This window comes from Crocodylus porosus, unplaced genomic scaffold, assembly GCF_001723895.1.
Source record: "Crocodylus porosus isolate Cpor-Errol unplaced genomic scaffold, CroPor_comp1, whole genome shotgun sequence".
NCBI classification, from domain to species: domain Eukaryota; kingdom Metazoa; phylum Chordata; order Crocodylia; family Crocodylidae; genus Crocodylus; species Crocodylus porosus.
In genome coordinates, this window is record NW_017728930.1 from 1,528,696 (window position 1) to 1,539,552 (window position 10,857).

The 10,857-nt window shown below is 44.2% G+C and overlaps 1 protein-coding gene across 1 annotated transcript in view; it reads left to right on the top strand.

Annotated features, from left to right (window-relative positions):
- CADM1 (cell adhesion molecule 1) overlaps positions 1 to 10,857 on the top strand; it is a 74,156-nt gene that overhangs the window by 60,001 nt on the left and 3,298 nt on the right. The gene's annotated exons all lie outside the window — the stretch shown is intronic.

Consider the following 10,857-nt stretch of genomic DNA (forward strand, 5'->3'; position numbering starts at 1 on the left):
TGGTCAATATGTAAAAAAAAAAAAAAAAAAAAGAAAAAGGCAACCCAACCAATCAGCTTCACTAAATCTAGGCTACCTGCTATTTCATGGTGTGCTGGCAAATTGTCCTGACATGTTTATCTCAAATGGGGAGAAAAGGGGGCATTGTTTTATCACATGACATTCAAATTAGACGCTTCAACCCTGTTTTTTTCACAGCAGACTGAACACTTGCAAAAGATTCAGGCATTGCTAATCCAGATCAAGAACCAAATTTACCTACAAGGGGTGATTTGGCATGATGGATGCATTTGAAACGCAGGCATTAACTATGGTACAAGCATAAGCATTACATCTCTGGGCCTCGGTTATGTCTGGCAAGATGCTCTCTCCCTCAGCCATCTTATAAATTAGTCCCGACTGTCACTGCTTCACTCTTAATTGTCCACTTTACTGACTCGTGTTTAGGTTTGCTGTCCTATGAGAGGACTGCAAGTCCTGAGCGCACATGAACTGTGAGGTCAAATGTCTCTGCTCGCCTAATTACACAAGACTTTTAATCTGTCAAGAGACAGAGATGTTCTCCTGCAGACATCCAAAATGGGTCTTCTGCACATGGCACACAGACACAGAGATTTAATGCCCCCCTTGGAGTCCTGTTTCAGTTGCTGGACCCTTTGCATTTGACGATGAGCAAGTACATTTCCATTGTGTAGGTAAAAAGGTGTCAACGGTTTTCTTTCCCTTTTTTTTTTTCCTTGCATCAGTAGAACGTGCCATTCTTTCCTAATAAACCCAGCAGCTGCTTTCCCAGTGCACTACTCTCAGTATAGTACGGCCAAGAGTGTAGGATTATTTAACAATTTAGTAGTTGTTTTATTGGAGTGAGCCATCCCAACAGCTGAGCAGTGCTGATAAGTCTATCGCAGGCATAAACTGGTCCTGATAGGTAAGAAGAGTCTCTGATATATCAAAATATGGATAGGAAGTAATTGTTTTACTTTTAAGTTAATTTGAAAACCAAAAGCCATCGATGGGCTGAATAACTTTCACTTGAAGAAACAATTCCACTGGGTATCTTCTGAACAGGTATCTCCCATCAGCCCTTTGGCTGAATCTGAGCAGAGCTATCCGTCTCTCTGCTTTGTGGCTGCAATGCAAACTGAGCGTTACGGCCTGTCGAGAAACACATCCGCTGGCTGGCGTGGGGAGGCGGTGATCATTCTGCTTAGTTTTGCCATTTCACTCCCAGTCCATCAGTGACTCGTTCTGTTTTCTGAAGAGCCTGGAAAGGTGTTGAATGGACGGGCTATTTTCTAGCAGGCCCAGTCCTTTGTATTTGCAACTTGATGACATGAAGCCGAATCCCTCGTGCAGTCCAGCACAAGAGCACCGTGTCAAGGAGAGCAAGCCTCCTGGTTGTGCAAACAGAGCCTGCTGTGTAAATTAGATGGGGGGGGCTCTGAAAATGCAGTCCACAAAAATGCTCTTTTTATGTTTCTAAAAATGAGTCAGTTATCTGCAAAGCCCACGAATGCCACCCTGCTCAGCTCACCACGGTCATGAAACAGTAGGAAAACATCCAAACCGCCTCTTCGGCTATAAGCCGGTACGCCCCACAAACCAAGCACAAGTCTGTGTAGGCAGATGGGACAGCAAATCTGGGCTCTCGGGCCAGTAAAAGCACCTTCCAGAGTTGAGCTCTCCCCTGGAAAAGCCCAGCCTGCCCCAGACCTCCGCTTGCACACCCGATGTGTGGGCCTCCATCGGTTGATCCCGTTTGCTTTCATGTAGATTGGGAATTGGGTGGGCAACCAGAAAGCAAGCAGGTCAGGCTTTAAGGATTAAATAGGAAGCCCTCCTTGGTCATGAACCTGCTGTTGAAACATGGTGTAATTAAATGTGCCGGTCCTGCTGCAGTGTTTGCTCAGTCTGCTGTTCATTTCAGGCGTTCATATCCTGCTAAATGGTGCACCAGAGGATCTGCCAACTGTACAATTAAGTAACGCGGTGCTTGCCTTACATCTAGCTAGCTAGTTTCTAGTGGCCTATTGACTTTTGCTGGTAGAGGTGCTTGTGTCCGTACTGCTCTCAAACCTTTGCTGTGTAACATAAAGAAACCTGACTGCACTGAAAGGGTTTGTCTGGTGCTCAGAGGAGCTCCGATTAAATTACTCCCCTGTTGCTGCCTTCTCAGCACAGTGCAGTGTCAGGGGTATCGTAGTTGCAATCCTATCAGTCACTCACTAGTCACAAGTGCCAAGCTAATAATTTTTTTCTTTTCCTTTTTTTTTCTTTTTTTAAAAAGCTATTTGCCTATGATTGTAATAATCCAGTTAAATTAATTCAGCAAATTGTCTTTTCACTCCCCTCAGATGCATTAGGGTCTCTTTATTGTGCTCAACAGTGTTGATATACATCTTGTAAAGCACTGAACAATCAAGCAAAACCTGTGTAGCCTTTACATCTGGTTTGATTAACTAATCAAAAACTGATTAGCACCTTTGTTCAAGAGGGATCCTGATTAATCAATTACTATTGATTGTAAGTGCGGGTCCATTCTCTAGACCAGAGATGTCTGAAGAAACAACCAATAAAAATTGAGCACCTGTCATAGTGATTAAATTTATTAAAACAAAATGCATTATTTTTTATGAAGCTATCTTGAAATGGGTCACCGAAGGGGAGCATATTGATTGAAGAAGGATGAACTCCTTGAATTTTTGTAGCTTAAATTGGAGACCAAATTCAATTATAATACAAGACAAACAGGTTAACACCAGTCTTAAACAGTCCATCAATAAATTAGAGTAGGTGTAGCACACTTAATGCTAAACTGTAGTAATGAATAATATTACCATTTTCCCCTACTGTATCTAGGTAGCAATTTCATCCCTTTCATATTATGGATAAGTCATGTATTTATTTTTGGAAATAATGACCAATCCCTTCCTTCCCCCTCCCCCCCCCAAAAAAAAAAAAAAACCCCACCACCCCAAACCTTTGTGCTGCTTCAGCTAATGTCATCTTCTTAAGCAGTTCAATACAATTTTCTCCATGAAGCAGATTGGCCAACCGGTCCTCCCTTATAGGAGAAAATTCAATTTGGAAATGTCCAAATTGACTCTCTTTAGCCCTCCCAATCATTAGCAGAGATGGCTGGGCTGTTTCAGTACAGGTTGCACCTTTTTAGATTTAGGGGGAACTTTTCAAAAGCACCTGAGTGACTTAGGTTCCCTAATACCCAGATCACACTTGATAATGAGACTTAAAAGTGTAAGTCCTACAGGCATTTCTGCAAACTTTATCCATTACAGAAAAGGGACTGCTGGATTTAAATGACTCGGCTAGGTTTTCCCTTCCCCAGCATGGTTTGATATTGCAGAGAGGCAGGTAAGGCGTGATCGCTTTGATTAGACTGTAAAAAAAAAAAAAAAATGGCAAGCACCCCTTGCCCCACATCACCGGTTAAAACTTAATTTCCTTCCAGAAATGGAAGTACCATCAAGAAATTTTTGTGGGACTACAGCAGTAAATCCAGAGGTGTGGAAATTAATGTCCATACTGTGCCCGCACAAAGAGATCTATCCATCTCCTGCTGTTTACAGCACCAGTGTGCAGGCAAGAAACTTCAGAGCTGTCACCAGTACCCCAACAATGTTTTAAGACTGGGTCTACATAGAAAGAGGTGTAAACCAGGCAGGGAACCCATTCATGTGGCAGCTACACTAAATCATAGGAATAAAATGCTCTGTTTCAGAGCCAGGGGTGGGACAAACTATATCTCCTTAAGTGCTTTATTTATAAGTGTGCCCTAGGTGTTAAAAAACAGGGCTTTAATGAGCCACACAGCTGGAGCATACAAATGCAGTAAGAAGCACAGGGAAAAAAGGCCTTGTTTAAAAAACATCCTTGGGGCTCAGCTGGCCTGGGAGTGAGGTGCTGGAGGTCTCAGGTTGCCACATGCCGTGAAGGCCCCTTGCCCCTCTGCCTTCAAGCATCCCAAGTGCTTCCCTGGCGGGGGCTCTGCTCCAGTGAGGGCTGCCTTAAAAACCCAGCTCTGTAGGGTTTGTAAGCCCTGGCTCTAAAAATCCTATCCAGGACAGGACTTTGTCATCTGGGGCTTTGCAGGGTTTAAAAATAAAAACCTTGCGTTTTGTTCTCAGTGGTTTTTGCAAGTTGGATGCTTTTTATAAACGTCCAAATCAGATGCGATTTAGATTTAAATCCTGGCAAGCAATGAGCCCACTGTCACATCTAATCCAGTGTCTCAGTCTCTGAATCTAGAGCTCTGACCACCTGCCAACAGAGTGAAAATAAACCCACAGGAGCTAGATTTTTTCTCTCTCTCTCTCTCTGAAAAAGGCCCATTAAAAACGGAGTCAAACAGAACTTTTCTATCGAATAGCTGGGAAAAAAAACCTGCCATGGTTTTGCCTGGAGCCTCAATCTTGCCTTAGGTGTTTGACCCACATTGTTAGACTTGCCACTAAAATCCACTGGCTTCTCCGACTCTCGAGACGGTTCCCACAATACTGACTATTTTTAAGCTGTCACTTCGGCAGAAGTCCCACATGCCATTTCAGGTTTGGAAAATGTGGGCTAATAAGTTATCTGTTTGAAAACGGCCAACTAAAAGCGAGGCATTCAGGTGTAAAGTATGCCTGGTACTTGGGCATAGCAGTGCTGTGAAATAAGAGCTTGTCCAGAAATTTGTTAGCAGCACTGAGATGTATGAGAGTTTCTTTGGTCAGTTTGCATAGATGTTGTGCTCTGCACGGTCTTTCCCCATCATTTACCTTTCCTCTTCCACAAGGTAGAAATGAGGTTACTAACGATTTTTCCTGAAGCCAGAAAAAACAGCAAAGTGAAGCGAACTTCCACTGATTAGACCCTGCCATGGGCTTGCTATTAACTGTTTAATCCCTCCTGCCGAGGTATCTAAAAAGAAGATACCAGATAACGATAAATAGATAGTAGCGACAAATGCATTTATTCTTCTGGGCGAACACTTCTTATCAGATGTGCTGCCACCTTAAAGGAAAACTTCAGGTTCTATTTACCAGAAGAGCTCTGCCTTTTCTTAATTTTTACTTCATTTAACAGTTGCTCAAAAAAAAGTGTGTATATATATATATATCTGTGCAGTGATCTGTCTCTTCTTCCCTGTGATTGGAGACCAGACCAGGATGCTTTTGCAGCTAATCTGTATCACGCTGAGTTTCCTGCGGAGTAGTTCGCTGCTGTATCAGCTAAAATGGCAGCCCCCCTGTTCAAAGCCAGAAGCTCCATTTGTTTGCTCTGTGAAGGCAGTGCAAAAGCTTTGCATAAACTCATATGTTTTAGCTTATAGTAAGTTGTTAATATAGGTATCTAAGGTGATGGTGTAATGCATCACAGCAGCTTTCCTTTAAGGTGCTTTGACATTTTGCAAAGCATCATGCTCGGAAGTTGGATTTGACTCAAATGCAGAGTGGCCTCCGGATCGCAGTGACGGCCTGTGGGCTACCCAGGGAGCAGCTCGCTCCGGCGTGCATTCACCTGTGCTTTACCTTCCTGCTCCCCTGCCTTTCTCCCACCCTTAAACAGGAAAGCTCTTTGATATAAAGGCCAGCGTGCCCCAATATATATTAACATCTTAATGGGAAAGCTGTACATGTATACATTTACTACTCTCTGACAAGGGGGAATTAAATGTCAGAAGGATTTGTAGCATCTATAATTGAATTGGTGCTGAGAAAAGCAAATCTTAAGGAAGAATAACATATTAGGATTAGCAAATAATGTGGCATTTTGTCAGCTCCTGCCATCTACCCAGTTCCCCCTTCAGTAATAAAGTTGTGATTTTTTTTTTAATCATAGATATGAAGCCGGAATGAGTTGGGTAAATCGGGGATGCTGTTGTTAAGCAGGTGCCTGTTTTTAAGGTCAAGTCTTTGGTTCTGGGGCACAGTTTAGGGAAACTCATTCCTGCTCCCTTGTCTCCACACACCTTTGTCTTTCCAACAGGGAAGTGTTGGTTGCCATTAATGATCGAGTAATTCTCAATCCCACCCATTTTTGCTTCATTAGGTAGAGCTCATTTCTGGGCTGCCAAGATCTCTTGGGCTGGGTTTGTAGATGTGTTGCAAACCCCACCTCTGAGTGTACCTGCCTGGGTCCGTTACAGTAGCCCCTTATGAAGAATTTGCTTGATGCCAGTCAACATCGTGCATGGGTTATAGTGACAGGACCTGGTCCATACCTGGATAAACCCTCCCCTCCTACAAGGAAGTATTGCTGTTGTTGCTGTTGTTATCATTATTATTCTGCTTGCATGAAAGGGTGATAAAAATTGCCATAGCCTGATCTAATGCCTTCTGGCACCTGGAAATAAAACATTGATTTGTTTCCACTGGTGCGTCTAAAAATAGAGGAGTTTGCTTCAGGATGGGTTGGGTCAGATACTATCAGCCATTCCCTAGCGGCACGCTCTCCATCGAGAAGCCTCCTTAGCACTTCTTGCATTAGAAAGCAGAAACCCTCCTCCCATTAGGTGACCCGACAGCAATAGTGCTGGGTCCAATGGATGGTCCCCGGGCTGACGTGGGGCAGGAAGTGTAGGGAGCAATGTTAAAACATGGGAGAGGAAGGATGGAAAGAGTTGAAGAAGTGTGTGATGGCAAGTGAAGAGAAGAGAGGCAAGAGACGGGATTTCTCCCATCCACCGTTGTGAAGTTGTGGTGCCAAAGAGCCGTAAACGGTCCCTATGCATAACCAGCCCTGTCATTAGGCAAGGGGGCTCTTCTGGCAAATGCCAGCGATAAGCTTTGGAAAGGAGAACAGAGGGAATGAGTCATTTATGGAAAGCAGAGACATTTGCCTACGACACCTTGTCAGTTCAGGCCCCTTTTTCTCCTGTAAGGGAACCAGTTCCTGACTTATTGGTACCTGCGTTAGGGGGGAGCGATAGCTGTTGTGAATGCTTTGTGTGAGGAGGGCTCTGTTGCGGTGTTATTTGGCCGGCACCATATGAAGGATGCCAGAGGACAGCGTCCCTTGTTGGAAGCTGGAGTGCCTTGCTGCTGCTTTTTTGCTTTTAAAAAAAAAAAAAACTTAAAAAAAAATGAGCATTTCAGTGTCCCCAGACATTGTTTGCTTTCTAGACTTATTCTCACCAGAAATTGCAGGTAGCTAAACTGCCCATAGAGACACAACAGAGAGCATTTATAATAGTGGCTTTATTTGGCTGTACACAACTGGCTGCTGAACCTGAACTGTGCACTTGAAAGCTGGCGTCTGTTGGTTGGTGCCGCTCGCATATGGAGGCAGAGTTTTTAAAAGAGTCTCTTGAATCGCAAATGCAGCGAGCTGTCTGCAGCTGGGGTAGGTCCCGTGGTGGTGTAACCACCACATAATTGGTAGCCCCTGCATAAAGCCACGGAGAGACATGTTAGCATTGCAAGTCAGGCCTGGTGTGTATGGGCAGAGCCCTGGTCAGAAGCAACTGGAGGTCGTGCAGGGCGCTGGCAGCATCCCTCTGCCCGACTCCCAGTCTGGTGAGTCATTCAGGTGACGCTTGCTTGTGGGACTGCGTGAATCTAAGTGGAAGCAGGTGCATAAATACATTTTGGTGGATAATGCAGGTATAAGCGACTCCCATCTCTGGCATTTCTAGGGAATAAACATCCTGTGCATTAGCAATCAAACTTGAAGAGCTGGCCCTTTCGTTTGATAATCTCATATAAACATGAACCCATTATCTTTTAAGGCGAAAGTGCGCTGATGACTGGCTCCCACACTTGACATTAGATGGTCTGCAGTCATTAGAAGTCTTCAGTGTATGATATTTAATTTTTAATTAGCGTGTAAAGTTGAAGATGGAATATTTAGCCATGCACATAATAAAATAAACTTGGAGCATGTACTTCGCAAAGCTATTTTTTCATAGAAATAATTAAGAAAAATGGCAGTGCATGTCCCAGTGGAAGAAATCATATTTAATAAACTGTTCTGGCCAGAAATGTTTGTCAAGCTGTATGCAAAAGTCACTTCTCAGGGAAATACTGGCTCACTAAAGGCTCGCTGCTCTTGACTTAATTGCAAATTGAACAGAAACCATAAAGGAGCAGTCAGGCAAGTGGTCTTGGCATGCATGCTGTATTTCCCTTTATATATTACTGGACAGATCCTCAGCAAGCATCAAGTGACTTTGCTCCATTGAGGTTAGCTCCCACTGGCAGCAAGCAATTCTTCTGCCCAGTTTGGGATCCGTCTGTCTCTTTGGGGGTGAAGAATGACAGAGGTAGGAAACGATGATCTTTAGCGCTGAATATCCTTAAAGAAGCTTGGTGACTTCTTGGGGCACGTGCATGCTAGTAGAGACCAAAGGTAAGCAAGCATACAGATGACGCACACCCCCAATGGTGTAGACACCACTGTGGTGTAAAATTGCCCCTGGGGCAAAGGTATGCCAGTGTCCTTAGCTTACTTGAAGGTAGCCATTTGCTTAATGCAAACAGGCTCTAGCTGAGTGCTTTGCACCTCATGGCAAGGCACAATCAGAGCAGCCTACGGTCTGCTAAGTGGGGCTAAACTCCACTCTGGATCCTGGTGTCACGGACATCGTTGTGAAAAATGGCAGAGCTGGGCAGCCAGGACCTCAGCGCAGGGCATCGTTTGAGGAGTGGTTTGCAGCGTATCTGCTGGAGCAGTTGTGCTGTCTGCTGTGAGGAGGACACCAAAGTGTGCCCACAGACTTGGGAGCAGACAGGGCCTGTGTGATAAATGCAGGGGGTGAAACCTGCCCCAAGCAGCCACATTCGGTGTCCTCCTGGGCTGTGGCACAAAGGAGTTGCTCTGGATGCCAAGCTGAGACCAGTTGCCTAGGATGCACGTGAGAGGCCGCCTGGTTAGATGCGGACAGGTGAGGCGCTGTGCAAGAGGCGTGCAGGAGAATTGCCCCTCCTTGCTGAGCGCGAGTGCAGGTGCACGGTTGGCAGAAGGCGCGTGCCTGCGAAGGCTGACGGCAGACGTTTTCCCCGGGGGAGGCTTTCTCAGTGTGCGTCTCGGCCTCCGGAGGCCTTCGGAGCCCTCCGGGATCACCGGGACACACACCGTTTCCTGAACCACTTAACTTGAGCTGCATGTCTCTTCTCCATTGTGCATATCTTGTTTCTCTTTGTCTCCTTCACCCAGCTATGAAAAATCGACTTGAAAGACAATAATTTTCATTGGATCGGAAGCCCTTGGCAGTCCAGGATTAGTTAATTCTCCTGATTGAGAGATCCGTGTTTATGGCTTTCTAACCGAGTCCGATATTTCATTGGTTGCTTTCCTGCTCGGCTTGGTCCTTCGGGGATGCTTTGTCATTATGATGCTACAGATAATTTTGCATTTCATTTTTCCAATCATGAGTTTGTAAAGGACAAGCCGCGTGTGATGCACCTGCCAATGGGAGGCACTGCGCTGCGGGGCCCGAGCCTGAGCATGTTCAAATCGGCACGTCAACGTTTCATGTTTTAGCTCGTGCAGCGACCGCCCCCCCAGCAAACGCTCCTGGCTAGCAGGAGAATCCTTTTTGCCACACTTAGTTTAGCTTATTAGATACATTGCTGAAGGGGATTTCATTTTACACAGCACCATCTAATTGGCTGCTTGTCATTTTGTCCTTTAATGTGCACCTGCTTTGACCTAATTAAACCTACCCATTCTCCAGTCTGTGTCAATACTGCTACCTTTGTTCTGCTTTGGTTTCGTTATTTTTTCAAAAGGTAACGGAAAGAAACGCTGTGAGGATTTTTTTTTTTTTTTTTTTTAATTTAAATTCTTTTTTTTAATTAAAATGCACTTTATGGGGCTCTCAGTCACGAGTTATTTACTTGCATCCTTCCGTACTTAATCTGAGAACAAAATTGGAAATATCGATAGAAAGTGTGAATCCTGGGCTCCTACTTGAAAGCTTTGTATCAGGTTTCGGCTCAAAAGAGCACCATTACCTTTAGCTGTCACGGATCTGTACGCTTGATCGATAAACTTCAAATATTATTATAGGTGGAGGCTTCAGAGATTTGCTCTGTTCTTTGGAGAGAGACGGAGATAAATCTTTCTTAAAAATTGACTTGAATTTGCACTCTCAGTCTTCCTGGTGAAATGCATTTCTCTTAGGTGTCCGGGCAACAGCATGCAGGACAGATTTATAGGCCACGTGCTTCTTGTAGTGAAAGATTTAAATGGTAAATCCTTCACATATGACTTCACAAATCATGTAAAGTTAAAAGATTTTTACCGTTTCTGTTGCTGCTGTGCTTAAATCGTAAGGTACGGCCAGTAAATCATTTTAATGGAGGTGTCGCGCTTGACTCAATAAAAAAAAAAGAGAGAGACAATGGTTTAGCTTCCATTCCAAAATGTTAATGTATTAATCAACGGGAGAATAATTGTTTTTTACTACATTATAAATCTCCGTTGCCATTAGAATTGCAGCGAGGGTTGATGTAGCTGCGTTCTTAAATTAAAATTGTTTACACTGCTATACATTCATTTTACATGGCCGTAGCTCATTCTGGGTTCATTTTGGAGTTGTTCCCCTACCAGATAAGTCATTCCTCTCCAGGATGACGGCATCCTGAGGGAGCGATGCTTATAAAGGAAAAATAATTGCATGGCGAGGTGTTAAATAAATAAAATAAAGCAGTTGGAAGCAATGTACAATTATGACTTGCTGTCTGTATTTGAAGAGGGTTTTATGGTTTGGATTAAGAGTTTTGCCACTTGATACATCGCAGAGGGTACCAAGCAGAAAAAAAGTCGGGTTTAATCTTGCATGCAGTCTTGGTTTTCTTTGGAGGTGACAACATCAAGGGAATTAATTCTCTGCCATGCAGGTGTTTACTTTTT